General features: G+C 32.8%; 1 protein-coding gene across 1 annotated transcript in view; it reads right to left on the bottom strand.

Moving 5' to 3' along the window:
* The window catches only part of LOC141451240 (scavenger receptor class B member 1-like), a 62,341-nt gene extending 49,286 nt beyond the window's left edge, over positions 1-13,055 (bottom strand). Inside the window, exon 1 of the mRNA XM_074122475.1 lies at positions 12,824-13,055. The gene's annotated coding sequence lies outside the window, so the exon portion shown is untranslated. The remainder of the gene's footprint in view (positions 1-12,823) is intronic.
* Between the last annotated feature and the right edge of the window lie 12 nt (positions 13,056-13,067).

Below are 13,067 nucleotides of genomic sequence, written 5' to 3'. Positions count from 1 at the left end.
ATATTAATTATCAAAACTTGGGTTATATAAACTGGTTAATTTAAATAATTCTATTATTTGTATATGAATAATTTATCAAAGTGTTTATTTTCTTTATTTGTACAGTCCATTACGTCTGGTATAGGAAATCCAGTCCTGGGGATTGCGGTTGAACGATAAGGCAAGAAAGGAGTGTACGTCCCCAGCCAGTAGCAAATACTTCTTTAAGCTCTTTAAAAGGTCTGATAGAGCGCAATACCAAAAAAATTGAAGGAGTTCTTCCAAAGAAGGCGTAGGAAAAATTAAATGTTGCACCTGTACCGGAAGATGCGGGGTTCGAATTTAGGTGACGTCACTTAGATTTTCTCTTTCTATGACGGAGAGTGTTGTCTGAGAGAGACAACGAGTAAACACACCGTCCAGAAACAGAAAATTTACTGAAAAAAAACTTCGGGTAGCAAAGATTCCGATTCTGACGCTCTTTACTGATACATAAAATAATAACTAACTCATCTTGATTCACCGGCGGTGAAATCCATAAAATGCTTGGTGTTTCAATAATAAAAGAATAGGTTCGTAACTATATTCAGGAAATCCTATTTCATGTCGTAGATTGCGGTTATATTTATGCCATTTTCACATAAATAATTATTTATTCTAATATTAATACTGGTCACCAGCTGTTATAATTTTTTTTTTTTTTTTTTTTTGGCGCATTAACAGCTGAGGTCATTAGCGCCCGGAGCTTTTTCCAGTGCACTGCCGGCCTCCGGACAGTGTTCTCTCGTTACAGACAACACTGTCCATCACCGGACAGTGAGCTGTAAGAAGCTCCTAGGAAGAGAAAATCTAAGGGTCAGCTGCTGGATTCGAACCCGGCACCTCCGCGTGGGAGTACAGTATGCTAACCTCATAGCTAATCCCTTCCCTTTATAAAATTTAATCGTAAAACCCCATTTATGTATTTGACCTTGACTGGGGTTGCCATTGGCGTGTTTATAGCAGAAATAAATATTTGCCTTCCTCTGCTAATGTTAAAGGCCAGCTGGATTTAAGAAGCAGGTCAACCTAAATTTTCGCGGTGAGGTAGTCACTTTTACAAACATTTCTTCGCGGAAAGTCATGGCCGACCAACACAAGGTGTTCTGAAGTTACTGTTATGCTGCGAATAACCTGTAATTGTGAACTTATTGCGTCATACATTGTCAATATCTTGCTTCATTTCAATTTTATCAGTAATTTCTTATGTTTACTTGAAAAAAAAGAAAAGTTGTAATCATTATGCGTCTTTAAGGTCTCTTTTCTTATTCCTTAACTTCTAGAAAATAAATTATTATCCCAATTTTCGTTTCATTCCAGTCTTAAAATGCTGTATCATGGTCTAGACCAGTGATTCCCCGGAGCGCCGCGGTGCCATCATAAGGGCGCCGCGAAATATTCAATTAAAGAATTCGGCAATTTTCTTAAAATTTCCAATTTTCGAAAGTTCGAAAAATACTTTGTAGCAGATAATGATAAATTTACATGGATTCAAGACCAATTTAGAGCCAAGGCTCCATCAGTATTTACTTCTTTAGAAGAAGAATCTCTTATTGACTTGTTTTGCGATAATACTTTAAAGTTAAAATTTGGTAGCATGGAACTTTCTGATTTTTGGATAAGTAAAAAAGGAGTATCCACTGGTTAGTGGTAAAGCTCTACGAATATTAATTCCATTTGCAACATCCTATTGGTGCAAAGCTGGGTTTGCGGCGGTCGCGGTAATAAAAAGTAAATATCACTCGAAAATTAACGGTGAACAAGAAATGAGGGTAGCCATATCCAATTTTATTCCGAGATTTGAGAAGTTGTGAAGTGAACATCAAGCCCATCCATCCCATTAATAATTTTAATAATGTTAATCATCAATGGACGTTCAATAAATTGTTTGTGAATTCGTGTTTAATTTATTTTTCAACTAAACTAACCACATGGTGGTTGTCCCGTCTCGATATGGATATTACCGAAACAATTGAAATTAGATATTTTATATTATCCCAAGGAAAACAGTAAGTATCTGTTTTTAATTTTTCGCTGTTAAATGGGTAATCGCTTTTGAAAAGGAAAGTTTTCCAATTTTTCAAGAAAGTCAAAAATTTAGTAAAAATCTTATGTATTAAGGGCGCCGCGAAAAATAAATCCGATTATTTAGAAAACCGCAAACCAAAAAGATTGGGAATCTCTTGCTCTAGATACATTTCAGGAAAATAGTTTTACAAAAATACGAAAGTTAAATTCTGGTTTTACAAAGTCTTGCGTAAAAAGCAAAGGTGAATTTTTCAAGTTCAAATAATTACTATCCGATCCTAGAAATTCTTCCAAGACGCACCCTTTTGACATGAGACTATAACCAAGCTTAGCAGATTGTTATGCGTCTATTTTGATGTTTAAAAGAGAACATTTATAACTGGATATTGGAAGATTTTACTTTAAAAACAAAACATAAAACACGTTATCCTTTGTAACTACGTTATTCTTGAAATACCGTATTTATAATAATTTAGATTCCTGACCTTCATTAATGAACTCAATACAATTCGTAATTTTGATAGGTAAAACTTGAAATAATTAATGGAAACTGCCCGTTCCTGTGAGCGAATTTCTAATTAAACATTAATGGTTGAAAATTGATTACAGAAATAATAAGAAATTATCATTAGAGAAGGATCATAATGATAAAGAATCCTTCAAAATCAATGTCAGTGGCTTGACCCAGACCGCGAACGTTTATAACCTCGACACTGTTATAAAAAAAAAATTGTTAGTTTCATTTTATCAATTTAAATCATTACATAAAGATATTAATGCTGGCAGATACAGCTAGATAAAAGCCAAAACATAATCTTATTTCTTTCATTTTAATATTATTATATTCGGACCGTTTCTATTCACTTTTGATCCATCATTAGTCTCGAAATTGATCCTGAGATCAAAAAAGGTAGTTGCATACTTCATCAAAACATTTTTGAGAGAAAAACATATCACCTTCATCAAATTATATCCATAGGCCTACTCTATGTAGTACATCTAAAGTGTTGTTTAATTCAATGAGGTAATGGCCAACTTCATATTTTCCACAGTTCTTGAGTGACGTCAGTTAATTTTTTTTTTCTAAAAACATTACTTTTTTGTAATGAAAATGTTGTTACTCAGAAAGTTTTAGTCCGAATTCGATTCTGATGACACGGTTAGAAAGACAGATAAATTTTCTAAAAATTGATACCATTTCGAAGCATAAGTTATTCTCTAAACAGCCACAATCTTCCTCCGAATACTGAAAAAATAAAAGTCATCGAAATTTTTAAGAAAACTCATCTGGCATGTGATCTGGCACTTTTTATGAAAGTTTCCTTATCTAATGGGCTTTCTAACGGTACATCATTTTCCAGGATTTCTTTTATCTTCGTACGAGAAATTTCGTTTGTTTTACAAGAAAACATGTTCACGAGCACACAAAAGTGTTAGATTACCAAGTTGTTTAATTCATTAAAAACTCTTTTAGATGGACCAGTAGTCAATTTTTAAAGTAGATTGTCTTAAAATAAGGAAGTAAATGGTTACAAATTGCACTTTAAACATTTACTTCTGATCTCTCTGAAATATTTGAGATAATGTTAAGAAATACAAGAGCATGAAGAGCACGGAACCTGCCCTAATTGCTTGGATGATTGCAGAGCATGAAGAGCATGGAACCTACCCTAATTGCTTGGTTGATTGCAGTGCATGAAGAGCATAGAACCTGCCCTAATTGCTTGGATGATTGTAGTGCATGAAGAGCATAGAACCTGCCCTAATTGCTTGGATGATTGTAGTGCATGAAGAGCACGGAACCTGCCCTTATTGCTTGGATGATTGTAATGCATGAAGAGCATGGAACCTACCCTAATTGCTTGGATGATTGTAGTGCATGAAGAGCATAGAACCTGCCCTAATTGCTTGGATGATTGTAGTGCATGAAGAGCACGGAACCTGCCCTTATTGCTTGGATGATTGCATTGCATGAACCTGCCCTAATTGCTTGGATGATTGCAGTGCATGAAGAGCATGGAACCTGCTCTAAGAGCTTGGATGATTGAAACCTACCGACCCTTGAAAGAATGGGTATACTTTTTAAAAGTTAAGTGTTTTTGCAAATTCAGGGTTCTTTAATTGCGGATTTAATTTGCTAAGGGCTTGCTAGCCCTTCGTTCCATTAGAGTTACAAAAATCCAAGGTTTTATTTAATATATGAATTTAATAATATATTTGTATAAATTTGTGGAATATATTTAGCATAACTCTCCAATACTCCTTTTAATCCATTTTATTGTCAGTTAATTGTTAACAAATGTATCATGTAATCTAATACATTATTACAGACAATTTACTATAACTTTGTTTGAGGCGGATATTATACCATATGCAAATTATTTGTTACCTAATAATCATTTAAATGCAATAAATCATTTGGTGTAGAGTGTAGCATTCTTAATTTTATGTATCCTAAATTTTTTTGTCTTCTTTACAAAGCGCCAATTGTTATTTCATTATTTATGTTTAATTTACCGATAAATACTTACAATATTATTTTAACGAGTTGTTAAAAAAAAACTAACAATGTTGTGGGTGGAAATTTCTGATTGCAAATTGTTGATGCATTCATTTCAAAGTATAAATCTATTTTCAATTTAGAGAAGTTTTGATTTTTCCTCAAAAATAATCTCCAAACTATTAACCTTTGGTCTCTCTTATGCAACACATTACTTAGGCTGGTTACCACAACTCTGTTCAAGGAACAATTTTTAATCTCACTTTTCGTTGGTCAAAATAATAAAACATTCTACGTAGAGATGAACGCATTTTATTTTTCCTTATTTTGGCTGAGTGCAGGCTGTTAGTCTGCATTGAAATGAAATGTAATTACGCTACAAAGTAAAGATTGTGATTTTATGCCATTAAGGTTTTATAAAGAAACTAAACATTCTGGTTAGTCCATTTAGACAAAAAATAAAATGAAATGAAGTACGAGGGTCGTTTGAAAAGTCCGTGCAAAAATAAAAACTACTTAATTTTTTGGGGTAAACCTTTTTTATTTTTCAACATAGTCTCCTTTTAGGCTTATACACTTCGTCCAACGCTGCTCTAGTTTGTTGATCCCTTCCGAATAATAGGATTTGTCCAAGTCTGAAAAATAGCCATTCGTTTCTGCAATCACCTCCTCGTTTGAATAAAATCTTTTTCCCGCCAGCCATTTCTTCATATTGGGGAACAAATAGTAGTCCGAGGGAGCCAAGTCTGGAGAATAGGGGGGATGTGAAACGAGTTGGAACCCTATTTCCATTAATTTTGCGACCACAACTGCTGAGGTGTGAGCTGGTGCGTTGTCGTGATGGAAAAGGACTTTTTTGTGGGCCAATCGTGGGCGTTTTTCTTGCAGCTCGGTTTTCAAACGGTCCAATAACGATGAATAATATGCACCTGTAATAGTTTTACCCTTTTCCAGATAGTCGATGAGGATTATTCCTTGCGAATCCCAAAAGACAGTCGCCATAATCTTTCCGGCCGAAGGAACGGTCTTCGCCTTTTTTGGCGCAGATTCCCCCTTGGTAACCCATTGTTTAGATTGTTCTTTGGTCTCAGGAGTGTAGTGATGTGTCCATGTTTCATCCACAGTGACGAAACGACGCTTAAAGTCCTGCGGATTCTTCTGGGACAGCTGAAAATCGTCCTTGCAACACTTCACACGATTTCGTTTTTGGTCAAGCGTGAGCAATCGCGGCACCCATCTTGCGGATAGTTTTGTCATGTCCAAATGTTGATGCAAAATATTATGTACCCGTTCATTCGAGATGCCCACAGCACTAGCAATCTCACGCACCTTCACTCTTCTGTCATCCATCACCATATCATGGATTTTATCAATGATTTCTGGAGTAGTAACCTCAACAGGGCGTCCAGAACGTTCAGCGTCACTTGTGCCCATATGGCCACTCCGAAAATTTTGAAACCACTTATAAACTGTTCTAATCGAAGGTGCAGAGTCACCATAATGTTTATCAAGCTTCTCTTTAGTCTCCCGAGGCGTTTTGCCTTTCATAAAATAGTGTTTAATCAACACACGAAATTCTTTTTCGTCCATTTTTTGAAAATCACTCGACTTCCTCGATTCAAACGAATGCCAAACACAAAGAAATAGACCGATCTGGCTGAAACTTGGTGTGTGTTCTTCCAAGAGATGCTACTAACTAAACATAAGCTCGATACGCGCCAGTGGTGCTATCTCTCTGACTTTGCACGGACTTTTCAAACAACCCTCGTATAGTGAAGAAAAATTACATAACTACAGTTCACGTCTAATAAAAAAAAAGTTGTATAAAATGGAATCCCGTTTAGGTACATGAAGAAAGCAATTAACGGTTACATCTGATAATTATCTTGAGTCATTAAACAAGGAAGGATGTTTATTTGCACTTCACAAGGCCGTAATACTGTTTTTGTTGATACGTTTTCACACTGCAATGCAGTCTGCATAAGAATAAACCGTCTTATTTACTACTAAATCTTAGCTATAGGGATGTGCATGTTATTAAATATATGAAAAGGAAGTTTACATTTTACATTACAGAAACATAAATATGTACATACGACTTTTTGGGGGGGGTTGCTGAATTTCCATATTCAACAGAGAAAAATAAAGTTCAATTTTTTTTTTAATACCGTCATGTTTAATGATAAGTAAAATCCATGAATTGTGACTTGTTTAAGACTACTTATTGTTTTATGCAAGGAAAGTACATGGAGACATTCATACCAACCCAGAATGATAAGCGACCATCATGAAAATTCTGCAGGATCTGGAAGTAATTATGTATTCGATACTTCACTCTTTAAAAGAAGGAAATATAAAAATCACATTATTAATTACGAAATACTTTACTAAAACAAATCAGAAGTGGTTTTTCATAAAATGAAATTATTAGGAATAATCTGAAAACAGTTATTTGTTAATACAATCTAAGTTTTGAGGGTCTACCCTTTAATCGTTTAGCACAACTTTAAGTGCTCAGAAGAATAAAGTTAAATCCAAAAGTACCAAATGATATTTTATATAGCTACATATTTAAAGATCTAGTTCTGTAAATGAAACTCATTTGGATTGCCAATGATTTGACAAATTTAATAAATACAATCTCACATACTACTACGTACTTAAAAGAGATTAAAATAAACAAATTGTGTTACAAAATATACTTAACGAGTGTGTGTTAGTTTATAATTAAAATTAAATAAAAAGTGAAAATGACGAAAGAGATTTCAGTGGGCTGACCGATTTGTGATTTGTGTATGCAACAGCCTTGGACGCAACATCGACCCAAAAAAATTTAACCGGAATATTACGTTCAACGAATATGTGGCCACCTTACACTAAGCGGTAGCTAAATCTGTTTTTTTTTGTTTTTTTTTTTTTTTTTTTTTAAATTACGAACTACGAATACTTTCTTTATTTTTTGCTCTAAAAAAAAGTAATACTAAATAACCACTTAATTTTTGGGTGAACAAGAAAAACTAGTTACTCAGGATATACATATATACAGGGTGTTCATTTTAAGTCGGCTCAAATGCATTTCATGCTTAAACGGTTAATCTGATCAAAAAAATAGTAGAGGAAATATTTGTTGCCCGTCACCTCTAGTTTCAGAATATGTGACTTGATTTTAGATTCCTGCCCGCATACGCGGCTGACGCGCGACCAAAAGTGAGGGTTCGCAGTTGACCCTCATTTTCATATACATCGTTTTAAAGAGTATACAAAGTTGTGAAAGAAACCGGAAACCGCAATTCGATATCTTTAAAATTAAAGGTGCTAGACTATTTCGAAATCTGGTATTTATTAATCATATTTCAATTTTTTAACTTGTTATCAAAGAGTAAGGAGAGCATGCGATAGGTCATTTTTATGTATTTTTCATCCCCTTTCTACTAAAAATATTGCCAAGGCAATAAAGCTAGTATTTTTCTTAATATCGGGAAATAAGTCGTTTTCCGAGTAATTTTTCTAAGAAAAATCAAATGTTAAGAGCTTTAGATGTTCTCAAGCATACACAAAATGGCTAAAAATTAATTTTACATCTGTTACAAACAAGAAGGTTTAATAATTATTTGGTAATTTTGGGAGAGTTACGTTTAATTACTAAAAAAAGTGGAAACCTCCCGCCACATATTTAAGTGATCAATATCTTTCATGTAAAGGATCAAACTTATTCCTTAATTTATCAAATAATGCACTTTACTTGTGAAGCATGTTACTGTGCCTTCAAAGGTGTCTCCTCAGATACAAAGAGCAGTTGATAACCTCGAGACTAACCTAGCTTGCGAGCCAGAGAAGGGCTGCTGAGCTGAACAATGAAAACAAAATTGAACAGGAGATAAGCAGGAGAATCATGGTTGGAAACGGCGCCTATTTCGCCAATTTAAAGTTTTTTCCGCTCCTCCTTGCTGTCACGCGTAACGAAGGTAGAACTGTACAAGACATTAGTAAGGCCTGTAGTGGCATACTCTACAGAAACATGAACCCTATGTGCTAGCGGAGTCAACAAGCTGAAAGTATTTGAGCATAAAATATTTAGAAGAATATTTGGACCTTCGCTGGAGGAGGGTGCATGGAGAAGAAGAAATAATAAAGAGCCATTAAAAGAGTTATACAGGGATCTGTGATATTGTAAAGTTTATCAAAGTGAGGAGGATTGACTGGCTAGGACATGTTGCGAGAATGGCGGAGGACAATGCCTCGGAAAATATTATTTGCAGAAGTGTTCGGTACGAGAAGAAGATGGTGACCGAGAAGAGGTTGGCTCCAGGATGTTGAAAGGGACTGAATGTGGAGAACTGAAAGAGAAGGGCCATTTGTAGAGAGGACTGATGGAGCATTGTTGGGGAAGCCAAGGCCCACTTTCGGCTGTAGAGTTGCTTAGTTAGTTGGTAACAAAAACTAACGCATTCGTTTGGGCTGAATTCATGTGTGCTAACTATGGATACTATGGAATTAGCAATTATTCCGATAGGTGCATAAATCTATTGAAAATAAAGCCCATAAAAAACAAAATAGAAATCTATAAATACTGAACTGAGTACTACATCTACGAATCTACCATAGACGTACTTAGCGAAATATACGAGTATTTTTTTAAATATACTCGTACATCTAATCCAATTTCTTCTACTACTTCTTCACCTATGCCTTCTTTCAGAATACTTCTTAAAATCAATTTCATATTTTTTACTTTATTTTGATTTCATAAAACTAAGATAAACTTCCTTTCAGAAATTAATATCCTAATGGATAGTATTCATAGTATTTATCAAAACACAAACGTAATTTCAAGAATAAATAGTGCCTTCCATAAGCTTTTTTATTAGAAGTTCATTATTAAATATTTCAATTATAGTTTCGAAATTAACATGGTGTAAAGTCGGTACCAATCTTCTGGAGGACATCTATTCAAACATTACATGATTATTAATGTTGTATATTTCATTTAACTTTTACTTTTCCACGGCAATAAAGTAAAAACTTCTTCGCTAATTGTTGAATTGATTAATTAAACTATCGATTAGGCTAGACGATTTACCGAATCTTCTTCCCTATAATTTTGATTTATTTATTAAATTTGACAGTAATTATGCTGCAACTAAAGTGTTGAAGGTTTTTAATTGTTATTTTACATGCAAAAAGGAAGAAATAATATTATATACTTTTAGAGTTCCTTTAAGGTTATTATTTTTGGTTACTTAATGGCATAAACATTGGATGATTACATTCTTCTCAGTATACCTCCATTCAACGGACCATACTCTCGCTACAGACAACACTACTTATAAACCAGAGCTGTAGAGGCTCCTTAGTAAAAAAGACTCCAAAAGATACCACGTCTGGATTTGAGCCTGGAAGTTAAGCCAACTACTGAGCTCTCTCCCTTTGATTTCTTGCTCTTACTTCTGCTTTAATAAATGTAATAAGTTAAGGGCTAAGCTCCTTGTTTGATTTTAACTGCTTCAGACAAAAAAAAAGGCGAAAGTTATTATGATATTTAATCAATATTACTTCTTAGGCCACTCAGAAACAAGGTGCTCAGCCCTTAACTTTGAGATAATTCTCTGAAGGTGCTCGAAAATTAAAGCCACCATGTTTGTGAGAAAAAGAAAACAAGATTCAACCAAAAACTTTTAGCGTTTGTTAACATCTTTCTGGTAACAGTTGGTACTGAATCAAGTCCTACAGAAGAACCTGAACATTTTGGAGAGAAGTTAAAGAAGAAAAACCTTTATGCCCAACACCACGACAAACGATGTTATTAAGAAAGAAGAGTTTAAGCCGGCTTTGCAATAAGTAAACATTTTTAAAGAAATATTTCTGAGTCTCATTTTTCAGAAAACTGTACGATTAAAGGCAGAAAATCAAAGAAAGAATAAGAGCGTTTACCAGGAGAGTAGAGAGCAGATTGTTTCAAGAAGAAAATAATCAGAAGATTCTCTAAGCAACAAAGAGGAGATAAAAATAACAAAATTGACTGTTTATAAAATTGTTACCTTTCTCTCAAAATCTTCTTCAAAACAAACAGCTGTAATGAGGAACTATAATATTAAACAGGATTAAACAAAGAGAGGTAGAATATGGAATGTCAGGATTAGGGAGATCTATATTGCCGACATTATTCTGGAAAAACTGTTCGGCAACGAAGAAATTAAAGATCGAGGAAGATCTACTTACTAGATTTCTCAACTGTAGTAAAATTGCCGAAGCCTTCTTATAAAAACAGTTGACAATTCAGGTATAATTTAAAAGTTTTTTATTCACTGATTTTTTTTTTCTTCTGAAATTTTATTGCCACCGCTAAAATAATATATTTTTTAATCCTATTAAATCATTTTTATTGCAATCCATGACCCAGTTATGCGGATTATTATACGGATTTCCATGAAATGTGTTAGCATTGAAAGAACCAAAATTAAATGCATAGTGCAAAAGTTTAACGTTCTATGTTCCGTGAAATGATCATGAACTGAGTCTTTACAATATAGAACAAATCATTACAATAAAAAAAAAAAAGACAATAATAATTGTTGATGCGCCTTAAATCATTAATAAAATAATAAATAAATAAAAAATAATATAGCGACATAAACCATGACATTGAATTAGGTTTAATAATTAATAATGATTATATAAAAATTAATATTGATTCATTAGTGAACAGTCGACAGAGATGATTACGTAATCTCTATTATAATAAAGAACACTAGTAGATAAATAGAGAATTTCGAATAGTTTAATTAAAAAAAAAAAATCAATAACTTTCTATTAATACGTTATCGTTTGTCAGCAGATAGAAGATGTGTAAACATCCTTTAGACTACAAATTGAAGGCTAGAGATTTCTTTAAAAATTAAAGATATCTCTACTTGGAAGACTACAATTGTGGTTTGAATTTCAAAGAAACGTAGAATCATCTATTGGATCCAAACCAGTGACTAAAATCGTTTCAAAAATTCCGAGTTGTAAAACTCTTGGCATATTATTGCTTCACCGTTTGAACGTAAAAAAAAACAAAAAATTAAAGATATTTACATTACAATTATTTTTAAAAAATGAATAGATGTTAAAAAAGCAAATACGAATTTTCATCTTCAAAATCATACGTTTATACAACCAAATTAATACTACTAGAAAGCAATTCTAATGTATTGTAAACCAAATACTTTTTTCAGTAATGTAACAAATATTTCATCCGAAAAAGTAATGGAATGAAGAAGACAAAATTTCATGAAGAAGGCATTTCATGATGAAGTAGACGAATAAAATTCATGTAAAACTTTACTCCCTATAACTCCTAAACTAATTTATCTAGAAATTTACTCATTTCTCTCAATTATAGGGGCCGACGTTCCCTTCAAATGTCAAATTTTTCATACATAACTGTGCATTACTAAGCGAGATATTAGGATTTGAAATTTTAATACTTTGCAAGATACTATAAAATTTAACTTCCAATATCTCGTGAAATAATATTTTTAGAATCATCTAATTTTTCTCAAATGTAGAGGTAGATATTTTTTTCTATTCAACTATATTTCATATAAAACTTGATTTGAAATTTGAATACTTTAAAGTTTTTCAAAATTATACTTCTAATATCTCTTGAAATAAATCTATTCAGATTCATGTAATTGTGCGCAAATTTAGAGGTAGATATTCTCTTTAATTCAACAAAGTTTCTTAGAAAACTGTGCATTACTAGGCGAGATATTAGGATTTGAAATTTGAATATGTATTAAGATTCTTTAAAATTTAACTTCTAATATCTCTTAATCTATTGTGTTGATTCTCTCAAAAAAGAAGTTTGCAGACAAGGAGTTCACTAGTCTTAAAAAACTTTAATTTAAATTGGTGCAATAAAATTATAGTTTTATTATTTATTATTCGCAATAAAATTAATAACATCTCACTGCTAAGTCTGTGGTAATTAATTGGGGTGATTTTAATTGACAGTAATTGTTTGGAAAAATAACTGAAGGGTGCAAATTTCTCGAATATGTTACTTTTTAAAATATATTATACCCTTCAAAATAAAATACACTTTAAAAAAAAAAATATGTTAATTGTAACATTTTTGATATTTTTTTTTGTTAGAAATCAGAAGATTTTGACTTTTTTAAATAAATAATAATTTTTTTTATTGTACTGTATTAATTAAAAGCAAGAAAGAAAAAAAATAGATTTTTAATTTTATTTCAATTGAATTAATTGTGAATACGATTTCAAACTTACCGCGTAAATTGCTGGACAACCACAGCCTGATGATAGTGTACCGTACCAATTAGGGTCACAGACTGTTTAACTGTTGATTGACCGGATTGTAAGGTGGCCACTTGCTTTGCACCACCACCACCAGTTACTTCTTGGTGCAGGTAATGCCACCCCTCCAATGTATGAATCAAATTTAGTAAATAAGTACATTGGGTAAATTAAACTATCGAGTTATCTTTTTCCCCATTTTTCTTTTGATTAGAAA

This window comes from Rhodnius prolixus, unplaced genomic scaffold (assembly GCF_049639745.1).
Source record: "Rhodnius prolixus isolate KJV_2025 unplaced genomic scaffold, Rpr scaffold_8, whole genome shotgun sequence".
Taxonomy (NCBI): Eukaryota; Metazoa; Arthropoda; class Insecta; order Hemiptera; family Reduviidae; genus Rhodnius; species Rhodnius prolixus.
Note: the sequence above shows the minus strand (reverse complement) of the source record. Positions and strands in the feature narration are given on the sequence as shown.